Source organism: Neofelis nebulosa, chromosome 10 (assembly GCF_028018385.1).
Source record: "Neofelis nebulosa isolate mNeoNeb1 chromosome 10, mNeoNeb1.pri, whole genome shotgun sequence".
Lineage (NCBI taxonomy): Eukaryota > Metazoa > Chordata > Mammalia > Carnivora > Felidae > Neofelis > Neofelis nebulosa.
The window spans coordinates 70,786,298-70,796,013 of record NC_080791.1 but is presented as its reverse complement, the minus strand read 5'-3'; positions in this window follow the sequence as shown (position 1 = coordinate 70,796,013).

Here is a 9,716-nt window from a genome sequence, read left to right as displayed (position 1 = left end):
GATCATGACCTGAGCTGAAATCAAGAGTCAGACTCTCAACTGACTGAGCAACCTAGACATCCCAGAGAGAAGACAATTTTCAAAAGTGTCCTGTATAATGGTGTAATGTAAATAAATTTGGGCAAGGTAACTTAATCCCTTTGAGCCAGTTCTCTCACCTACGAACATGTAAATAATAGCCCTATCCTCTAGAGTGTTTAGACTATTAAACCATATAAAATAAAACTACCTAGCAGACAACTAGCAAAAAAGGCAGGTGTTCAAAGATGTATCCATTTAAGAGTAGGACCCATCACATACAGCACAGACAGACACTCTGGTGAAACCAGGCCTCCCAGGTGAGAGCAGGCTGGTTAATGTGCAAAGTCAGGACCTATATCAGAATCTCTTTTGAATGTAACCACTTGACACCCATCTGGCGTCAGCTCCTGTTCTCACCAACTAACCACTGCCCTATCCCCCAACCTTCTCTACTTCCTGTTTACGTAGATAGCTGCTTCCTGGCCACGGGAACTGAACCATTTCAGCCAGACTGCTTTTCCCCTGGACCTATGCCAAGAATACTTTCTTTGCCCAACTCTAATTCTGCTTTCTTCTTGTCTTAGAAGCCATCATATTGCCAAGGAGCAAATCGCTGCTCCGAGACTCCACAGTCACACAGTTGGTTCTCTTCCTGGCTATTGGATTGAATCAGATGGACATGAGAAAAAAAAAATCAACTATTATATAGGCATCAAGAAATCTGCCCATCCCTGCTCGCTGCAGCCCCTCAGGCATAACCCTGACCTGTTTGTGCGAAGCTATCTTGACAAAGGCTAGTGGGACAGCAGTTGGTTGAATTCCACTAGAATGCCAGGTTGGGAGGTAGTTGAAATGATTTGATTTGTGGTTCTCAATATGAGGCCAAGAAATAAATAAACAAGCAAACATTTGGAACTGGAGGGTAGGCATGGGTAGTTTGAAAAAAAAAAAAATCCTCAGATGATAATGCTTTTCCCCACAACTCCAGGCTTATCATCCTTAACACTGTAGATAAGAATGGAAATTCTGGAGTCTGAGTGGATTCCAATTCTGGCTTTGACATCTATGAGCTGTGTGACATTACATGTGTTACTTAATCTCTCTGTGCTTCCGTTTCCTCATCTGTATAACAGTGGTAGTAATACCTCCCTTCATCACAGAATTGTGAGGAATGAATGAGTTAACATGTGAAAAACACTTAGACTATGTAACTGCTATTATTGTTACTTTGATTGAATTTATTGACCTGCTGGAGGGAGAGGAAGTTGGTCAGAGGCTGGGATGCCTGAATTAGTGATTTGAAGGTGATACAGGTAGAGGTGATGGCAGAGTTCACGGTATGACAGTGGAAGTGGCTAGTGGAAGCTGAAATGGAAGAAAGATCATCATCGGAAGGAGGAAGTATGGAGTAACAGAGAAGCGCATGCTCTCTGGGACCTGAGTGCCTGAGTTGAGTCCTGCCTTCACTACTTAACGGTGACAGGACCATGAGCAGATTACTTAATTGCTTCCTCATTTGTAAAATGGAGAGAATTACAAGAGTGACCTATCTTACAAGGATGTCATGGAATCAAATGAATTAATACACGACATGCTGATTACTTAGACTAGTGACTGGTCTAAGTGTTAGCTTAGTGTTAGCAAGTGTTAGTTCTTATTCTTACCATTTTTTTAGTTTACTTATTTTTTTTTTTTTCAGTAATCTCTACACCCAGTGTGAGGCTCAAACTCATAATTCCGAGATCAAGAGTTGCATGCTCTTCCAACTGAACCAGTCAGGTGCCCCATTATTCTTACCTTTTTCTTTTTCTTTTTCTTTTTTTTTTTTTAGATGAGAAGGTCAAGGAACTGAGAGGCCAACTGTTAGCTGGATGTTGGCATTATCCAAGGTGACAGCAAGGTCTGAGGTAAACAGGAACACTGTGAGCCCAGTGTAAAAGTCTTCAGTGAATGAGATGACCAGGAGGCTGATAGCAAAGCAGTGAGAAGGAGAAGAGTAATAATAACCAAATGGCATTGGCTGCTGGTGTGTGGGTCTTTCACAAGAATGTAGAAGCATGTGCTGGGAGCAAAGAGGACCCCACCACCATATCTTGGCCCTGAATGGAGGAAACAAAATAAAGCCAAGAGTTAGAGGGAACAGTCAGAGAAGGTTCTGAGGGTCCAGAGGGTTCTCTGTTAAGGGAGTGATGGTCCTGATGGCGTGGTAAGAGTCTGGAAGTTGGAGGAAGGATTAGGGTAAAGCTACCTTTGCTAAACATCACAGTAAGTGCTATGGACAATAAATGGTATAGATCAGCACTATTGACTAGAACCTTAGGCAGTGATGGAAATGTTCTATATCTGCACTGACCCATATGGTAGGCACAAGCTGCATGTGGCTATTGAGCCCTTGAGATGAGGCCAGTGCTATCAGTGATCCTAAATAATAACTGAGGAATTTTTCCCTCAATTCAGATGTAGAACCCCAGGCCCCACTTTCATCTACTTAATTGGAATATCTGGGGCTTGATCAGAGGTCCCCAGGTGACAAATATCCAACTAGATTTAGGAATTGCTGCATAATCTAAGGAGATTGGAGGTAAAGGGTATCCACTTGGGTATAAATATAGAAAGGGCTATCATATAAGGTCTGATTTGGGAGGGTTTCAGCTTTTTAATTTATTCTGAGTGGCATGGATCACATTGATAGTCTTGTTTTCATCACGTTTGGCTTCATTGATATGATAACATTTAAAACTAAAAGAATGTAAGAGTACAGAAAATTGTATTATGTTAAAGGTTAGTACTAGTGCTCCTAATAGGGGAGAATTAACTGCTTGAGATGAAATATTTGGATAACTGCTTGAATCTTGGTAAAACTTGGGTTGAATGGGGGCAAGCAAACCAAATGCAGATCTAGAAACCAAATGCAGAAGGCTGGAGGCAGAGAGGATTAGGAAAGTAGGAACCTCTAAAAATTCCCAAAAAGTAGGTGGAGGGGCAGGGGGCTTGTGTTACTCCATGTTATGGAACCAGGTAGTTGAGGCAATCTTATCTAGCTTGCACTGGTCAGGGAAGCCTCAGCCTTCATCAGTGTAACAGCAGGAAAGAAAGCAAAACATAAAATGGTCTGTGGGTCCTGCTATTAGAACCACCTGACTCTTAGGCTGGCCACATAAGCCACTGTGCACTCATGGGCCTCTCTGCTAGTTTATCTTGTCTCTGGAGCTGGTCAGAGTGGCCTGGTCATCTCTGGCCTCAGCTCTTATCACTCTCTTGAGGGCTGTCACAAGAAACTCTGTAGATGATAAGTACTGTAGGTCCTAGAGTCTAGGGGGTTAGGGAAGAGAGACAGCAGTGTGGGCCTGGGTGATTAGGTATCTGATTTGCCCTTGAGAGAGGCCAAATTAAGCCAGGCGGGGCCACAGGCAAAAGTGAGGCCCCAGAGGTAGGGACAGCTTCAGGGAGCAGGGGTCCAGAGTTCCCCAGGGCCTCTGGGATATAATTGAGACAGAGAAAAAGAACAAATGTATTCCAAGAATATATGTCAGCAGTTGAGCCTTAGCAACCAAATCTGCAGTAAGTCCAAGGAACAAGGTCAAAAATGGGAGACGCCCAATGTCAGAAGCAAGTAAATGCAGAAACTGAGCAGAAGACAGGGTCAAGGCAGGAATGAGCGAAAGGTACAGGATTTCTGGCCACAGTGTTGGTTACCTGGGGCTCCCTTTCTTCAGTGGGATGTGGAGGTTGGGGGAAAAATGTATGCCCAGCACATTAAAACATATCTTTTTGTAGGTGTGTTCAATATACATAAAATTTACTATTTTAACTATTTTTAAGTGGGCAGTTCAGTGGTATTAAGTACATTCACGTTTGGAGTGCAACATCGCCAGTTGTCCATCTCCAGAACTAAAGCTCAGGATCCACTCAACAACTCCCCATTCCCCCCCCTCTCTAGGCCCTGGTCACCACTGTTCTACTTTCTGTTTCTATGAATTTGACTATTCTGTGTACCTCATATAAGTGGAATCATATAGTAATTTGTCCATTTATATCTGGTTTATGAAACATACCTTATAATATTCCCTCCAGTTCCTAAGGAGCCTGTTGTCAGATGAGCCCTAAGTTGTGCCTCTAATTAGGTCTTCAGATAAACCAACCATCTGCCCCTTGTCCACCACTGGTTGTGATTCTCCCCTTGATGGAGATGTGTGCAGTCAAGGGGAAGAGGGTCCATTTCTCCCTTTCTGTTATTTCTGCTGATGTTGTCAATTTGCCTCCTCTGTCCCCCAACCTTGATCACCATACCAGTGTTAGCTCTATTTAATCATACCATGGCTCTCTCTAACCCTAAAATGGAATGAAATTGCTCCTCTAAAAAGTGAAAGCATTTCCAACAAATCTTAGATCATCTGGCATCTAAACAAGTACATTTGGGCTCATATAACCATGAAGCTGTTTTAATGAACTAAGGTTTGATTTGGTCTGGGACTCACTTGGTGACACCACCTAACTCAGCCTCCCTCACCTATCTTATTTGGGCCCATAGCAAGATGGATATGCCCTTCAACTGCCCAGCTCCACTCCACTCTCACCTAAAGATAGTCCTCTTGGGCTCTTGGCTGGCTCACTCAGTGGAGCATGGGACTCTTGATCTTGAGGTTGTAAGTTCTAGGCCCACGTTGGGTGTAGAGATTACTTTTAAAAAAATCTTAAATAAATACAAAAAAAAAAAAAAAGATAGTCCTCTGATTTTCCACCATCAGGCATCTGCCCTCCTCCTAGGTTTATGGCCTAATTCATCATGCCCTCTCTGTTCAAGGGTGTCAACCATATCCTTAGGGTCCCAGTCATTAGTTCCCATGGTCCTCTATACCATTTCTCCCAGAAGGCCTAAAAGTCTTCATGCAGATCAGACCACTGGTGGATGCTGTGACATCCCAGAACTCACAAGATGATACTCAGTTGAGTCTCACCATGACCCTTGTGGCTTGTGAATTTTATTTTTGAAAGAGATGATGGAGGGGCAAGTTGAAGACTGTAGTCTCATGACCAGACACTGTCCGGGGCTTTTCTTTAAAGGCTCTTGCCAACCAGAGAAGTTTAGAGACTATCGCCCTCATGGTCTGAGAGTAAACAATGAGGAGAGCTTCTCATTTGGGCTTTAGCAAAAACTGTGATTCAGACTCTAATTCCTTCATCTACTAGTTGGGTGACCTTGGCAAATGATTTAATTTGGTTAAGCCACAGTTTTCTCATTTGCAAAACTGGAATAATATAGCACCTAGTACAGAGTGTATCATTTTGTATTAATATTGGCTGTGAGAAACAGAAATACAATATAAGTGATTTAAACAATATTTGATTTCTCCTTCGAATCAAGTCCTGAGTTAGAAAATACAGAGTTTCTTTACAATCTCCTCAGGGACCCGGGTTCAGCTCATTGCTCTTCATTTCCCAGTGTGGGCCCCACCCTCATGGTCCAAGATGGTAACTAGAGAGGCAACCATCGCTTCTGTGTTCCAGGAAGCAGGATGGGGGAAAGGATGAAGAAGAGACGAAAGGCATGTACCATTTATCTTTTGAGGAAACTTGCTAGAAGCTGCCATATAACACTTCTGCTTGTATTTCATTGACAAGAGCTTAGTCACATGGTCACACCTAGCTGTAAGGGAGGCTGGGACATTCCAGGTAGGCTTGGGCACAGCTAAAACTTGGGAACCCTATTACTATGGGAGAGGGGCAAGGTGGATTTGGGAGGACAGTTTGAGGCTCTGTTAAAGATTCAAGTGCTTGTAAAGATTCAAGAGCTTCATCAATTAATGTTGACTATTTTTAATATTCTTCATTGAGGGATTACCAAGGAAGCAGGGATTACCAAGGAAGCAAGGGATTACTCAGGGAAGCAGGGGTAAGAGTATACCCTGAATGAAGAGAAAATGTAGCTTTCATTTTATCTTTTGTCTTTTTTTTTTTTAATTTTTTTTTTCAACGTTTTTTATTTATTTTTGGGACAGAGAGAGACAGAGCACGAACGGGGGAGGGGCAGAGAGAGAGGGAGACACAGAATCGGAAACAGGCTCCAGGCTCCGAGCCATCAGCCCAGAGCCTGACGCGGGGCTCGAACTCACGGACCGCGAGATCGTGACCTGGCTGAAGTCGGATGCTTAACCGACTGCACCACCCAGGCGCCCCTTTTTTTAAAGTTTTTATTTAAATTCCAGTTAGTTAACATGCAGTGTAATATTACTTCAGGTGTACAATATAGTGATTCAGTCACTTCCAGTGACTACATCACCTGGTGCTGGTCACCACAAGCATACTCCTTACATCACCTATTTCACCCATCCCCTCTCCTACCTCCCCTCTGGTGACCATAAGTTTGTTCTCTATAGTTAAGAGTCTGGTTTGTCTCTCTTTCTCTCTCTCTTTTTTCCCCTTTGCTCATTTGTTTTGTTTCTTATATTCCACATATGATGGTTTGTCTTCTTTAAGATAGTGACTCACCCAGACATGGTAGCCTAGGAGGTGCTGACTTAAAATTTTCAAAGTTGTTATCTCCTTTACAGATTTAAATAAGTGATACTCTAATGGGACTGTACTTGCTTTGAGAGTCTTATATTGACTCACTACAAGCCAATCAGTGGTATGGCAAGGCAGACTCTCAGAAGGGACCATATCAATATCCGAACTGCATATAGTCCCTAAAAGGGACAATTTTCAAAATATCTGTGTACCTCCTCATACCCCATTCACCATCACCGTCAGGGTTTCCTTTTGTGTAGAATCTTCCACTGTCTAGGGCCTGATCAGCACTCTCTCTGACATGAATCTGACTTCCCTTCTGCCCTCAGCTTATATTCTGTGTGTGGTGCAGCAAAGTGCCTGGAGAATCTTGCTTCTTCTCTACCTTAATAATTCTTGCATCAGTCACTAACTTGAGGTGATCTCATTCATTCTAGACAGCAAAGCCCCTGATCACATTCAGAGAATAACCAAAGCATTGGAAGAACTGGTTAATTAATTGGGGACAATTAGGACAGATTTCCACAGTCCCAGAGATATGGTGGCCATATTCTAGTCTAATGGCCTTCAAGAGACTATTGTAGCAGAACTGCACCCCATCTTTTTTTCTGTTGAAATATTACATTGCATCCCAGTATGTGGAACGAATAATAGCAGAGCTGGCCTCATTGAAGGTGGGAATGAGCCCACTGCCCAGCCCACTGGGCTTGCCTCTTACCTAGCACCTTCACCCCCCATGTGAGGAGTCCCTGGGTTCCTCAGTAAAACTCTAGGGCTCACTCCAGTAATATCAGTTTCAACGTTCCCATCCCTCGCTTTAAGGGCTGGTCAGGTAAAGGGAAAAAAAAAGGTTTTAGAAACAGACAGTCCAGGAGTGAAAGGTTGAGATCTTACTAGCTGTGTGATTTGTGGGTCACAATTTTCCCAATTTTTTTTTTTAAATGTTTATTAATTTCTTTTGAGAGAGAGTGCAGGCATACGTGAGCAGAGAGGGGCAGAGAAAGAAGGAGAAAGAGAATCCCAAGCAGGCTTGCTGCCATCAGTGCACAGCATGACATGGGGCTTGATCCCATGACTGTGAGATCATGACCTGAACTGATATCAAGAGTCACATGCTTAACCGACTGAGCCTCCCAGGCACCCCACAATTTTCCCATTTGTGAAAGGGCGATTATAAAAGTTGCTTTCCTGCATTGTAAGGAGAATTAAAGTAAGTTTAAGAATATATAGTTTCCAACACCAAAGCAGGTTCTCAATAAACGTTTTCTTCCCCTTAGGGTAAGATGACATCTAACACATCTTTTGGGTTTTTTTTTAAGTTTTTATTTTGATTCCAGTTAGTTAACATACAGTGTTATATTAGTTTCAGGTGTACAGTATAGTAATTCAACACTTCCATACATCACTCTGTAGACATCTAGCATGTCTTAACAGATGTTTAAGATCTTTTTCCCACTGCACTGACCACTGTGTGTGTAGATGAGTGTGCCTTCGTGCATGTGTCTGAGAAGGTATGAGCATGCCTTTATGTACATATCTTAAAAAGTACAGGCACCTGCGGGTACTTTTAGGCACGGGTAGCTAATGATTATTGTAGTTTGTATAAACTGTCCTCAGGCATTAATTGAGTTAAGGAAAGTACTATCAGATAAGGCTGTGACATAGAATGGACAGATAAGCTTCTTATGTTTGAAAATATTCATCAAAGAAAAGCTGGATCTATTAGCCAGCTATCACAATAAAAAATCTGAATATTGTTGAAGAAACAAAGAAAAGTTTCTGCTACCCACCAGTTTGGGCAGGGAAACCAGAGTACTCGCAGGCTCAGTATACAACACCTTAGGTCACTTGATCCTCAATATGAAGGTCAAGTGAAGGGAAGGGAGCCAGTGAGGCCAGAGACCAGCTCCTCCAGCATGGGATTCAAGGACACCATTCACCAAGAGGATGGCTCAGGCCTGGTATCCGAGGGAGTTCACTAAATTCTAAATTCTGGTTTAGAAGCAGAGAGCAGGGCATAACAGATAATAGTTGTTGAAGGCGGAACAAGGGCACCCAAAGATATGCACATCCTATCTCTAGAGCCTATGAATATGTTACCTTACATGGCAAGAGAAATTGTGGAACGATGGCAAGAGTTGCAAATGAAATTAAGGTTACTAATCAGCTGACTTAAAAAAATTTTTTTAATGTTTATTTTTGAGAGAGAGAGACAGAAAAAGTGCAAGAGGGGAAGGCGCAGAGAGAGAGGAGACACAGAATCTAAAACAGGCTCCAGGCTCTGAGCTGTCAGCACAGAGCCCGACAATGGGGCTCGAGCTCAGGAACAGTGAGATCATGACCGGAACTGAAATCAGACGCCCAACTGACTGAGCCACCCAGGTGCCCTTCAGCTGACTTTAAAATAAGGAGATTATCTTGGATTATTCAGGTGTGCCCTTTGTAATCATAAGAGTCCTTAAATATGGAAGAAGGAAGCAGAAAAGTCACAAGGAAATGTGATAAGCTGGTGGAGGTGACTCGATGCCTGCCATTGCTGGCTTTGAAAATGGAAGGGGACCATGAGCCAAGAAATGTAGATGGCCTCCAGATGCTGGAAAAGTAAGGAAACAGATGGTCCCCTCTAGGGCTTCTAGAAAGCAACACTTGATTTTACCTACCAAAACCTTTATTTTATTTTATTTTATTTTATTTTATTTTATTTTATTTTATTTTATTTTATTTTTTTATTAAAAAAATTTTTTAATGTTTTATTTATTCTTGAGAGCGAGAGAGACAGAGTACAAGTGGGGGAGGGGCAGAGAGAGAGAGGGACACAGAATCCGAAGCACGCTCCAGACTCTGAGCTGTTGGCCCAGAATATGATGTGGGGTGGGGCTCAAACTCGTGAACAAGAGATCATGACCTGAGCCAAAGTCAGACACTTAACGGACTGAGCCACCCAGGCATCCCCCAGTACCTTGATTTTAGCCCAGTGAGGCTGATTTTGCCCTTCTGATCTCTAGAACTATAAGATCATTTTTTAAAAATAAAGTTTATTTATTTATTTTGAGAGAGAGAGACAGACAGTGAAGTGGGGGAAGGGCAGAGAGGGAGAGAGAATCCTAAGCTGCCAGCACAGAGCCCAATGTGGAGCTTGAACTCACAAAACCATGAGATCATGACCTGAGTCAAAATCAAGAGTCAGA